The sequence below is a fragment of the Cynocephalus volans genome, chromosome 3, assembly GCF_027409185.1.
Source record: "Cynocephalus volans isolate mCynVol1 chromosome 3, mCynVol1.pri, whole genome shotgun sequence".
In the NCBI taxonomy this organism is placed as follows: Eukaryota; Metazoa; Chordata; class Mammalia; order Dermoptera; family Cynocephalidae; genus Cynocephalus; species Cynocephalus volans.
The window spans coordinates 182,574,505-182,589,126 of NC_084462.1; positions in this window are offsets into that span (position 1 = coordinate 182,574,505).

A 14,622-nucleotide genomic window follows, 5' to 3' on the forward strand; every position below is an offset into this window, starting at 1 on the left:
TTTGTTCCCTTGATGGAGTCCTGTCTTAAAGAAGGACATAACGTGGGAGTTGATGCTCATCATGTCTTTCCTGTTGTAAGAAATGGGACTCAGTCAAGACATGAAGACCTCCCATTCTCCATGTTTGAAAGGTTTAAAAAGAGCATCGCAGAAAATGGCTTACATAGTACTTCTACTAAGGGATACTTAGAATCAATTGCTAAGGGGTATAATATGACCCCTTGGGATTGGTAAACACTTGGAAAAACTGTTTTTACTCCTGCTCAATATACCGTATGGCTACAAGAATATCAGGAAGCCTTACATGATATTTCACTAGAAAATTTATGAAATGAGCTTCAAATTAGCATGGACATGCTACTTGATCAAACAACTAGAGCAGCCATAAAGGCTTGGGACAAAATTACTGAAACAAAATCTAAATTTTAGCCTCTTGCTTCCCCTGATGAGTTTTGGATACAGAGATTAGATAAGACTCAGCCACTGTTGACATTATCTGTTGAACAAAAATTAATTACAGATTCAGGGGCTGATGTTACCATAATTGCTAAAAAGGATTGGACTCCATTATGGAAAGTAACTTCTTCACCAGTTACACTTAATGGATTGGGTGGGTTCAAAATCCCTTATCAAAGTAAAAATCCTTTGTTGTGTACTGGCCCCAAGAGACAAACTGCCTCCATTATGCCTTATGTTCCAGATCTCCCTCAAACTCTATGGGGCCAAGACCTCCCTGCTCAATGGGATATATATATTGGGACATCCCCTTCAAAATTTATCATGATGGCCATGGCCACAGTCCTACCAGTCAAATTACAATGGACCCTTCGTCCTCCGGTTTGGGTGGAACAATGGCCTCTTAAAGGGGAGAAATTAAATCAAGCTACTTTACTTGTTAAGCAACATTTACAAATGGGGATTTAGAGACATCGCATAGTCCCTGGAATACTCCCACTAAATCTTTTGCTACTGTTAGACAGGGACCCACCGAGCCTTATATAGATTTTATTAATCATCTTCAAGAAGCTATAACTAGACAAATTGACAATGCTCATGACAATCCAGAATTGCTATCACACATTTATTTACATTTAATCAAACAAGTCAATAATGCTGGTTTACAGGTAGTTCCAGATAAAATTCAAAAAAAGGAGCCTTGGAAATACCTTGGTTTTTTAATCACTCAGAGAAGTATATGGCCACAAAATACCTCTTTCCACATTCAGGAGCCTGTTAGTCTAAATGACTTACAAAAATTACTTGGCCACATTAACTGGCTCCACCCTTCTACGGGTGTTTCAACTTATCAATTACAATATTTGTTTAATACCTTGAAGGGAGACCCTGATCTGTCCTCCCCTTGTCACTTATCTGAGGAAGCAAAATAGAATTAAAACAGATTGAACCCTTTTTACATTCCAGACAATTAACACATATTGTTAAATCTCAAGTCATTCATTTCATTATTTTAAACATCCCACGTAGTCCCACAGGTTTGCCTTGCCAATTTCTTCCTCAAATAGGAGTCATAGAATGGATTTTCTTAACCAGTCAACAAAAAAGGAAATTATACACTAAATTAGAACAACGTATTCATTTACTCACTAGGGGAAGACACCATTATCAAGTACTTACTGGGTATGATCCTGATATTATTAATCCTGGTCTTTCTAAAACTGATTTTTACACTGCCCTTGAACAATCAGAATCTTTACAGATAACTATGGCTGATTTTTTTGGTAAGATACAATTCTCATTACTCCATGATAAAATTTTACAAGGACTCCAAATACTGCCCATACAATTAAAATCCTGTTTGTCCCCTATTCCCCTCTCTCAAGCGCTAATTGTGTTTATAGACAGTTCTGCAGATCAGGAAAGGGATCTATAACATGGCAGGAACAGGGAATTTGGAAACATTTTGTTCCTATCCATCATAAGTCCACTCAAAGGGCTGAACTGGCAGTTGCCATTGCCACTTTACAACATTTTTACAATCAGCCACTTAATTTAGTAGCTGACTCTGCCTACATAGTTGGAGTCTTACAGGTAATTCAAGATGCATCTATCCATAAGGGAAATGATTTTCTTTTATTTGAAATGTTTCAACATTTACAAAAACTTATTCAGAAAAGACATCATCCTTTCTGTGTAACTCACATGCATTCTCATTCTGGTCTTCCTGGCCCTTTATCAATTGGAAATATACGGCTAATCACTTTGATATGTATAATAATGTTTTGCAAAAAGCTATTGATTCTCATCAGTTTTTTCATCAGGGTACACAAGCTATGGCTAACATGCATCAGATCTCTTACAGGCAAGCTCAAGATATTGTTTGTGCTTTTCCCGATTGTCAGAGGTTTTCTAAATCTAGTTTCCCTGGAGGAGTTAATCCTCAAGGAATAAAAGATAATAAAATTTGGCAAATGAAAGTCACTCATTATTCTACTTTTGGACATCTTAAATATTTACATGTTACTGTTGATACTTACTCTGGTCTTATTCATGCCACTGGCCAAATAGGAGAAACTGCTAAACATGTTAAAAAAAACATTGTCTTTCTGCCTTTGCCACCATGGGGATTCCAAATCAAATTAAAACAGATAATGGACCAGCATACACCTCCAAAGTCTTTCAAGTATTCTGTGACTACTGGAACATTAAACATGTCACAGGAATCCCATTTAACCCCACTGGCCAGGCAATTGTTGAAAGAGCTAATGGCCTTCTTAAATCTCAAATAAGTAAACAAAGGAGAGGTAATATAGATATAGGACTGGCCTCTCATGAACAGGTCTTTAAAGCTCTGTTTACACTAAATTTTCTAAACTGTAATTCCCCAAAATTAATGGCCACAGAATGACACTTTCTACCTCCTAAAAAGAGACCTAGACCTTTGGTTTTATTCCACCACCTATTGACGGCACCACAATGGTTGAGACCTGTTGAATTGTTAACATGGGGGATAGGGTATGCATCTGTTCTCTTACCCACAGGCCTCCTGTGGATTCCTGCTAAGGCTGTTGAACCATATGTGGAACTGCAGACCAGATGAGGAATTGAATCTGATCCCAAAATCTCAACACCTCACCATCAGACCTCAATCCATCTCACTGGGGATGGTGATCAAACTACCAGTGATGAAAATAATGACAACACGCTCCAAATTGACCCAGGGTAAATTTAAAAAAACTTCAACAGTCAAATAGCTTTCAATAGCTCAGGCCTTAAGCTCAGTAACTCATTTGAGAAACAAAAAGTAACCTAAAATCTACCTGTTTAACTAGATGGTCTCAAATTTTCTGGCATCCAGCTGCTTATCTTAAACAGACTTCTAAATTCTCTCCTAGTCTCATCTATGTATTTCTTCACAAAAGCCTATGGCAGAATTCTATGCTATTTTCTTAAAAGGAAGAAAATGTTCTCTGCATCTTCTTGAAAAGGCTTGCATACTTTACAATGTAATTTTGTTATCTTGCTTTCTTTAAGGCAGGGTGAGGCCTCACCAATAAGTTAAAAAAAAAAAAAAACAATCTAAACCTGACTGTCCTTTTAACTAGTGAGCTTTTTTACATCTTGAACAAAACCTATAAGATCCTTGTTTATGTCTGCATATATGCGTGTGTAAGCTGTATGTTATGTCTATACGTTTGTGTCTATATGTGTAATTGTGTTGTTTGCAAGGTACCAAATTGGCTTATAATTAATGCATGCTCATTAAATAAATAAGTATACTTTTTAGTTCACGTGACTTAAAAAAATTTTTTTTTTTAAAGATGACCGGTAAGGGGATCTTAACCCTTGACTTGGTGTTGTGAGCACCACGCTCAGCCAGTGAGCGAACCGGTCATCCGTATATGGGATCCGAACCCGGGGCCTTGGTGTTATCAGCACCATATTCTCCCGAGTGAGCCACGGGCCGGCCCACGTGACTTAAATTTTCTAAAGTTTTGATAAATATATTTTCAAAATTTGATTTAAACCTTTTACCTAAATTTGTCTCTAGGTCAATATGTCTCCTTGTTATCTTAGCTCCACCTCCTGGCCATGCTGGGAGAAATAATATCTTTTAGACGTTATCTTTTTTTTTTTTTTTTTTTAAAGATGACCGGTAAGGGGATCTTAACCCTTGACTTGGTGTTGTCAGCACCACGCTCAGCCAGTGAGCGAACCGGCCATCCGTATATGGGATCCGAACCCGGGGCCTTGGTGTTATCAGCACCGTACTCTCCCGAGTGAGCCACGGGCCGGCCCACGTGACTTAAATTTTCTAAAGTTTTGATAAATATATTTTCAAAATTTGATTTAAACCTTTTACCTAAATTTGTCTCTAGGTCAATATGTCTCCTTGTTATCTTAGCTCCACCTCCTGGCCATGCTGGGAGAAATAATATCTTTTAGACGTTATGTTTGTAAATACTGCCCTCTGTCTTAAGATCCACATGGCTCCAAATGCCACATGGAAACCTGGGACCCAAAATGGCTAGTGAAAAGAGACCTATGCCCAATATCACATAGGCCCTAGTTAACATTAACCAATAAGGGTATAGATCTAATACACCAAGTTTTGGCTGGGAAACCATAACTATGTATTTGGTAAAAATAGCTAAAACTCAAACTGGGCTTTGTGTAATTTGCTCTGATAAATGGACACCTATTTACTAACCTGAATGTATAAAAATGTTCTTTATCAACACACATCATTGCCTGGGTTTTCTAATCAAACAGGATTACTAGAGGTCTTTTCACTTGATTGCTGTTAATACAAAATTGTAAAAGGTTTTCTTCGTCCCTTAGATAACTGGTTTAAGAAAAATTATTTCATGATAATTTCCTGTGCTCTCTGCCTTTGAAACCCTCTGTCACTTTGGTTTTACTTTTTCTAATAATTTGTGATTTCATTCAACTAAGTGTTTTAAGCCTTTTGTTATTTGACAAAGATTTCCAACACTAAATTCTGAAAGCTTAAACTAACTTTGAGGAGTTCCAAGGGCCCTGGAGATTCTCAAAGGATATATAAAAGATGTATCAAAACTAACTGGCTTATTTAATCATGGAATATACTATAAAGCAAATGTACTTCACAGGCCTGGTTTTCCAAAGCCTTGCAGTTTCAAATATTGACCTTGCTGAGGACTGGAAATTTTCCTCAGGCTATAAAGTCACTGGTGTAAGATAAAGATTTGTGGCACAGCAAGGTTGCTGGCTCAAAGACAGACTAGTTACTGATTGTTATGTAAAGATACTGAGAAATTGCTGTAAGATCACTTAAGTGTCTAATGGAATGTCATCTGACTTGTTTCACTGAAAGTTACCAACCTATATTGTTAAACTATAACCCCACCTATGTTCTCTTTCTGTAACTTCCTAGTCTGGAAAATAAATGCCGGAAGAGAGCCCCAGTTCAGGGTTAATTCCCCGAAGAAGGGATGCCTCTCGCTGGAGTGTTCCCAAGGGAAGTTAACCACTTCAGGGCTTCTCACTGCTCAGAAGAGATGGGCTTTGAGTAATCCTTTGCATCTCCATCACCCAGGGGAAGAGGGGTGACAAATCCATGTGGGGCAAAGCAACAAAAAGCAACATTTAGTAAATTAGACTATATGGGAAAACATTGTCAGTACCAAAGGTGTTATGGATATGTGTTCCAAACTCTTGTAAGGTTCTTAAATATCTGTGTCTTGATATAAATGCTACAGGTCATAATCTTGGTTTAATTATAATTTTAAAATGTTATATCTTCAAATATTTCATGAAAAAACTCTGATAGGTACAGTTTCCTGACAAACTTTGAGTTCATAGCTTTAAACTCAAGTTCCAAAATTCTAATGAAAAAACTGATGGGTTTGTCAAATTGTTCACAAAGGTCAAAACAACAAAAGTTAATTAGTGAACTAATTAAAAAGAATGATGGGATTTTACAATTTCCTTATTCTGAAACACTGCTGGTTCTCTTAATGTTTTGTTTTCCAAATGTAAGAAAACTCTCTCTCTCTCTAAAGCTATCTATAACTAACAACAGTTTGGTAAAATATCATTTAAAACAAAGATAAAATTATTTGTTTTCTCCCTATTTGATTCCCCCCAAATTTAAAAACTTTAAGTATCCTTATGATTATTATGGCAATGTGGCTATTTTTATAAATTCAATGAAAATTAACTCACTCTCTCTATAAAAGGATATAATTTAAAACTTTGGATGTAAGATAGCATGTCTCACTTGGATGTAAGATAGCATGTCTCACTTCTAAGCTGCTGACCCCTCTTTCATGTTACCTTAATTTGGCCTAACTGCTGCTTCATCCTGCTGTTCATCTTTCCCCCCCGACGTGGGACAGATCACCACCTGGGGATGAGCCTTCCCAGCAGCATGGGATTTATACAAGGAAAAGTAAGACCTTTTCAATCAAGATATTGATCATCAATGCTTTTATGAGGAATGCCTTGATCACAAAGCGGGAAATAACGTCTTCTCTACAAAAGCAGTTCTCTAAATTTTTCTGGTCTTTAAGAGGGTGTCTGTAACTTGGATGAGACATCCAGTTCCTAAACAAAAGACTTGCAACTGATCAAAAATTTTACAAAACTAGATGCTTTAAAAACAGTAATGTCCTAGGCCGGCCCGTAGCTCACTCAGTAGAGTGCGGTGCAGATAACACCAAGGCCACGGGTTCGGATCTAAAAAAAAAAAAAAAAAAAAAAACAGTAATGTCCTGGACAGGTGAACATTAACAACCTCTCTGGACTCAGAATCAACTATTATATGGAGCAGAATCCCATTCCAGAGTTTCAACAATTGGTAATTACACCCAATTCACAGCACCTGGAATGATACCAATGCAGCCACTCTGAGATGATGACATCATCAGTCCTCACCTGAAGTAAATTAAAAGGACTTGCCATGCTAAATGATACCAACTTTGCTTTAAATACTTTTGTCTTAACTGTGAAAACCTGATCTATAGTTTTTGCTTTTTCTTTTAAATAAATAAAACAGGGTGATATGTGGAGTACGCATAAAGCAAATGTACTTCATAGGGCCTGGATTTCCAAAGCCTTGCAGTTTCAAATATTGACCTTGCAAAGGACAGGAAATTTTCCCCAGGCTATATAGTCTCTGTTGTAAGATAAAGAATTGTAACACAGCAAGGTTGCTGTCTCAAAGACAGACAGGTTACTGATTGATATGTAAAGATACTGGGAAAGAAGAGAATGTTTGCTAAAGTCAAGCTTTCATTGCAAATTGCATTATGGAATGTGACCTTGCCTGTCTTACTGAATGTTACCAGCTTCTATTGTTAAACTTGTTAAACTGTACTTAGCAAAAACTCCACCTATGTTCTCTTCCTGTAACTTCCTGGTCTGCAGAATAAATGTGGGAAGAGCACCCCAATTCGTGGTTAATTTCCCAAATGGAAGGAATGACTCTCTCTTGAGGGTTCTGGGAGATTAACCCCTTTTGGGGGCTTCTCACTGCTCAGAAGAGATGGGCTTTGAGTTATCTGTGGCAGCTCCATCACCCAGGGGAAAAGGGGTGACAAATCCGTGGGAGGCAAAGCAACAATTTACCCCTTCGCTGAGACCTGCAATATAGACATGCCCTAGAGAACATGATCTTGATCATTCTTTTGACCCAGTTCTTTTTTCTTTTTTTTTCCACTCCATTTTATGTTTTACCATGTAATTTAGGTAAAACTCATGCCCCTGCCATGGGTGACTGACTGACTATTCTGCTTTGCCTGGGACCAAGAGGGATTGCCAAGTGGAGGGACTTTCATTGCTAAAATGGGAAAGTCCCAAGCAAACCCAGCTGAGTGGTCCCTTCAGCTCCCTCATTGGAGCAGACACTCTGTTAGTAACATGCATTCTAACATCCAACACATGAAAAGAACTTTGCTCAGAACCTGCTCCCTGGCAGGAGCTGAATGAATGTGGGCAACTATCATGTTATAATAGCTCATGTTGAAAACCCCCACAGGGTTTGCCTGCATGGTGTTCTCCATGTGTTCACTGGCTTGCACTGGGTGAAACGGTTTTTGATTCCATTCCTAAACGTGTAGTGGTCTCCTTTGCTACTCATCAGGGACTCCCCAGTGTTCTAGGCTGAAGGTCTGTGGTAACTGGCATGGCCAGGAGGCAACAGAAACTGCATACAGAGTGAGAGCAGCTGAACTGTCTCACCCAGTGCAGTGACACATGGCTTTTGGGCATTGTTGACTTGACATGGAAGTTTCTGGCACTCACTCTTGGCCTCTGGACACATCTCCTCAAGAAACTCACCTTGGTGGCACTGCACTGTGATTTCCCTTGAATGACAGCAATCACAACCACTCATATCTTCACTGGCCAGGGAGTGGCTATATGAGTTTAGAAGAGAAAGATGTCATTTGAGGGGAGTGGGTGAACACACACAGCTCCTCTGAGCACATAATGCCCTAAAGGCATTTTGTTCCCCCCAAAAAGGCATTTTGAAACATAATCCTGACCGAACACTACACATCTGCAAGGGGCATGTTCATCTCAGGTCTGCCAGTTCATACCCCTGGGTTTGAGTTCTACCAAAATAATATAAATTCTCACAGTAAATGCTAATAACCTGACAGCCAAAGAAAAAAATTTTTCTCAAGACATGTTAAATCTCATAGAAGGCCAATAGAATCTGAGATACAATAATGTTCATAAAAAAATTCCTTTGGAATTTTAATGCAAAGAGCCAAATAAAACTACTTGCAATTTTAAAAGGCTAGTAAGCTCATAGTATGCATACCAAAATATCTGCTAAAAATCGAGTTTTGGGTTTTGTTGCGAAGTGGCAGCTATTATTAATATAGAAAAGTACTAGGGGCTGACTTAATCTGGGCAGTAAGATGAAATTAAACAAATTTATTTATGTTTTAAAAAAAATATTCAAATTCAAATGTGGAAGGATGTGTTATCTGGGGAAAAAAATGTTTCCAACAGTGAGGTATAAGAGAGCCCTGAATCATTGTTTAAATTTCAGATTCCAGGGCTGGTTGGTTAGCTTACTTGGCTAGAGCTGGAGCTGATAACACCAAGGTCAAGGGTCTGGATCCCTTTACTGGCCAGCCACCAAAAAAAAAAAATGTAGATTTAGATTACAGACCAGCTCTTCCTAAAGCAGTCCATATGTTCATCACATTTTCTATTCTGAAAAGTAGGGGTTTGGACCAAAAGGCTTCCCATTCCCTTCCAGATTTAAGAGTCTCTTATTCTAAAGCAGAAATTGCAAACTGGCGGAGGCCGGCCTGTGGCTCACTTGGGAGAGTGCGGTGCTGATAACACCAAGGCCACGGGTTCGGATCCCATATAGGGATGGCCGGTTAGCTCACTTGGGAGAGCATGGTGCTGACGACACCAAGTCAAGGGTTAAGATCCCCTTACTGGTCATCTTTAAAAAAAAAAATTGCAAACTGGTGGCCCACAGGCCAGACACGACCCCTTAACTTTTTGTTTGGAGCACATGGAGTTTTTGTTCTTGCTTTTTAATTGAATGTAAACGCCTTTTTGGGCACTGGGGCTCTACAGTTTGCTACAGTCCCTGCCATCCCTTATTGCCTCGCCCCAGCCTGCTTCACTCTGCCAGCCCCTGAAGGACTGGGGTTATGACTCCTGCTTGAGGGCGCTGAGGAATTACCAACATTGCACTTGATTCCATTACCACTTAAAACCTACCGAAGGATGATTTCACTTTACTTTGGTTTCTGCTTGTATTGCTGAGTAAATTTCACGGCTTTAAAAAAAATTATTTTGGTAACCATGTGGAGTATTATCATTCCTATTGCACAATATAATAATAGCTCAAAATGCTAAAATGACTTGTTCAACATCACAGAGTTAGTAAGTCAGAGACTTAAAATTATTTCTATTTGGGATGGCCAGTCAGCTCACTCAGGAGACCATGGTGCTGGTAACACCAAGGTCAAGGGTTCAGATCCCTGCACTGGCCAGCCGCCAAAAATTTTTTTTCTATTTACCAAGGAACTTTTTATTTAAAAAAAGATAAATACAAAACAGAAAACAAATTTCATATAAATATATGTGATTATCAGTAATAATTATGATTACATTATATTTAATTGCAGGAATGTAAACTTTGTATATGCACCATCTTTTTTTTTTTTTTTTTTTAAATAAGATGACCGGTAAGGGGATCTTAACCCTTGGCTTGGTGTTGTCAGCACCACGCTCACCCAGTGAGCTAACCGGCCATCCCTATATGGGATCCGAACCCGTGGCCTTGGTGTTACCAGCACCGCACTCTCCCGAGTGAGCCACGGGCCGGCCCTATGCACCATCATTTTGTATATATTTGGATATAATCACTTAGGCTATTATTGTAGGGTTGTGGGTTTTTTATTGTGGTAAAATATATATAACATAAAATTTATCATTTTCACCATTATTAAGTGTACAGTTCAATGGCAAAAAGTACTTTCAAGTTGTTATGCCAGTATCGCTACCATGCCTCCCCAGAACTTTTTTCAAGTTGTAAAAGTGAAACTGTGAAACATTAAATAACTTCTCTCCACTCCTCCCTGCCCCCAGCCCCTGGCACCCTCCATTCTACTTTCTGTCTCTATAAATTTGCCTACTCTGGGGACCTCAGGTAAGTGAGTCATACAGTATTTGTCCTTTTACAACTGGCTGATTTCCTTGAGCATAATCGGTGAACCCTGAAGACATTATGCTAAGGGAAACAAGCCAGTAAGGGCTTTAAATTATGACTGTGATGTTAAGGCAGCAAAGGTGTGTGTTTAAAATAGACATGAACTTTGTAAATATCTAGCAAGAGAGCATGGAATGTAAGTGACCTAGCCTGAAAGACTCCCTTCTGCATGAAATACCCAAACATACAAGCAGCCTTTATGAGCTAAACTAAAAAAAGAGTTCTGAGCACAGGCCCCTGGCACACAAAGCTCAGAATAGCTGAGCTTTACTTACCAAGTATAACAGCACAAAATGTCATGCTGGGAACATTGAACGTGGGAGTTCATCACCCAAGAAAAAAAGAATCTCTCGCCTAATTTAAGGAAACTCAAAATAAATCCATTCTTTCCTTAAGAATTCTACTTTGCAGCAGTCCCATCTGGTACTAACTATATTTACTTAGATAAATCAGTACCACAAAGTAAAGGTTATTCAGAGTATGGTTTCTGGATGGTTCTTCCATCTACTTGAGAACACAACAGAGACTCATGAACTCGACCCTAAATACGGACATAATCTTGTTCAAATGAAAGTTCAGAAACATCAGCCTCCAGGTCAAGAAGATAATCAGATATTTTAGACAATACATCTGAAGCCCCTGTAATTGCCCTGCGAAGCTGGCAGAGCGGCAGGTGGCCTGTTGTACTTCACAGGGGAATGGTAAATGAAATAAGAATTTTGTTTTCATGAGCGTGACCGAGATAAAGGTTAGTTTTGTGCTGTCCACATCATAAGGGAGGAGTCTGATGGGAAAGAGAATACAGCTATGCAAATCCACATCACCCTTCTGTTTCATCCGCTCTCCTCGTGCCCTTGATCAAGTTGCGCAACCGCTCCATGCCTCAGTTTCCTCCTCTGCAAAGTGGATATCAACAGATTCTCCCTCGGAGAGCTATTGTTGTAGGGATTAAATGCATTAATATACATGAAGCACTGAGGCCATCAAACCACTCACTGTGAGTGCATGACAACATGAGCTGCCCCTGAGACACTGGCTGATGTTGTGAGGGTCTTATCTCCCCAAGTGGATGATGACCAAGGGCCATGTTTTAAATTTGGGGCTATCTGGAGTATTAGTCCATTTCTGTTGCTTATAACAAAATACCTAGAACTGGGTAATTTGTTAGAAAACAAAATGTATTGCTTACAGTTTCAAAGGCTGGGAAGTCCAAAGTCCAGGGAACACAGCTGGTGAAGGCCTTGGTGGTGGTGACAGTGACCCGGCGGTCTCACATGGCAGAAAACAGTGAAGCAAAGAGGAACTCTCTCATGCTCTCCTTTTAAAGCCCTCAGAACCACATCCCTGACCACTATTATTAATCCATTCACTACGGCATGGTCCTGCAATCTGATCACCTCTTCAAGGCCCCACCTTTCAATTACCATAATAGGATTTCCCACCCTCAACAGTTACAGTAGCAACTGAAGCTTCTAACAAATGGACTCTGGGGGACACAATTCAATCAATCGACAAGAGTATCACATTTTGAGAATGGCAGGAGCAGAAAGAGAGATAGCTCCTCATGCACTCTCTTAAATGTTTAAAATCTCTAGGCTGGCACAAAGGATATGTGATATATATTGAATGAATGAATGGACCAATGAAGATGAACACAGAGGTGAGGCAAGCAATGGTCAGTAAGTGAAGGGGCATGTGTGGGGGAACATGCACACCTGGAGGGGACAGTGCATATGCACACGTGGGGTGGAAAGTATACATGCACATGCACATGCGGGGGGGACAGTGCACATGCACATCTGGGAGGACAGTGTGCATGCACACCTGGCGGGGTACAGTGGTTCACGTCCATAAGCACTCACCCCCACCTTAGGCTCTGCGTGGTCAGCCAAAACTTAGCTCCCAGAAGAACTATCACATAGGAATGTCTCAGACTGCTAAGGCTTCCACTTTGCCAAGGAACCAGGAATGTGGATTTTTAGATGAAACCTCCCAAGTTTTTAAATATTTGCTCACAAACAAAATAAGTGTACCAGCAGATACCACACCTCTGGGGGCCATCTGCAACTCTCACATATGGCGCAGCCCTGGGCAGGATACACAGTGGCTGGTGGATGAAGATCAGTCGCATCAAGGAAAACACATTGTCACAGGTTCAGAGACAGCAACCCAAGTAGACCTTCCAGGGCATGCGGATGTCCTGTCTCAGCTACTGGGGTTAGCGCTTGGCTCCTGCCTTCCCCCTGATGCGACTAAAAAAGAGCATGAAGCAATTGAAATCCAACTAGGGGAAGAGAAACAAACCACTAGAACCCAGATGCACCAAGCTAGTCCCTAGCTAGTGGGAAACCCTGACACTGGGAATCAGGACACCCAACTTCCAAACTGGATCTCTGAGCCTTGGTTTCCTCATTGATGAGATGAGCAGGACAACATGCACACGTGCCACCTCCTGAGGTGTGAGGACACCAAGCCATGCCTGCACTACAAGGTCATCAACATCATTACCCTAATTCTAATGAGTGTGACCAGTATAATGCCAGTCCCCCCACTTTGCTGGTAGACCTGGGGGCCACTTCTACAACACACTCATTGAGGCAGAGATTTTGTTCCTCTTATTTTGATTCACAGACAGACCGCCTGAAATAGGACACCTGGAATACCTTAAAAGAAAGCTACTGAGACTGTGCTGAGAGGAAGAAGGATATCTGGGTTCCAAAGTCATGGGATCCCCTGGCTTCCAGACAAAGTGCAGTCCTGGGACCAGTAGCACCTGCACCCCCTGGGAATTGGTCAGAAATCTAAATTCTTGGTCCCACCTGAGAATCAGAAACTCTGGGGAGAGGCCATCACCTGTTTTTCATAAGCCCTCAAGAGTTCTGACACTTACATTTGAGAACCACTGCCTTAGGGAAACCAGGCCACACACAGGTAAGTAGAATAGGCCTCCTTGAAGAAATAGAGCCTAGAATGTAGCCATAGAAATGTGTATTCAAAAACTGACCCAGATGACACCAGTGGCAGGTAACTCTATGCTAGGAACCTAACAGGACATATGCCCTGGTGGCACAGGCCTCAGTGGCGTGGGACTAGCACTCTAATGATGAGGGCCCACTCCAACAGCCCATCAGCAACCAGAAGCTAACCCACTGGCATGCAGAGCCCTCGCCTTGTGGACAAATGGGCCAGATTCACCACAAAAGAGGACAAGGGATAATAGGGACGGGGTGAGAAAGTACTCCCTTATAAAGCTTTGCAAATGGCTGTCAGGAATCAGAGCAGGAGTCCCAGGGTCTTGTGCAGGAGAAGCTGCTGCTGGCTGCAGCTCAGCCTTCATCCAGTGTAGTAATGGGAAAGTATTAACCTGCACAATTTGTTAGTATAACTTTAACCTGTACAATTTGCTTCTGTAAACGCTTGCTAAAATGGGGAAACATATCTAAAGGCATTTTAAGTAAAGCAGCTTCTAAGAAGTCAGGCAGAGGTCAGGCAGACCCAGACACACATTCTGGGAACCAGGCCCTCCCAAGAACTAACCAGCCCCCTTATCTAGAGGACACCTGGCAGACCCCAGGGAAGATAAACGATTGAAAAATGCGCTGTTCCTTATCGGGGTGTGCTAGCCTGTTGAGCTGGACCAGAAATCTCAAGGCACCTCAGCTAATTAACAGTTCGTCCTGTTATGAAAATCTGTCTGAAAAAAAACCGTATAAAAACTCTGGTGTTAAACAGCTCAGGGCCGCTTTTGTCCAAAAGGCGAAGCAACCCCAGCATGCTGGAAAATAAAATTCCTCTTGCTTGATTGCAACGGTCTCAGTCCCGTGGTCTTTGTGAAGCAAGCCACTCCGGCGTGTAGGATTTGTGCTTGGTGCACGGGTCTTACACCAGCACCTGCGTTACTCACAATGTATCCCCACAGCAACGCGCTGGGCAGC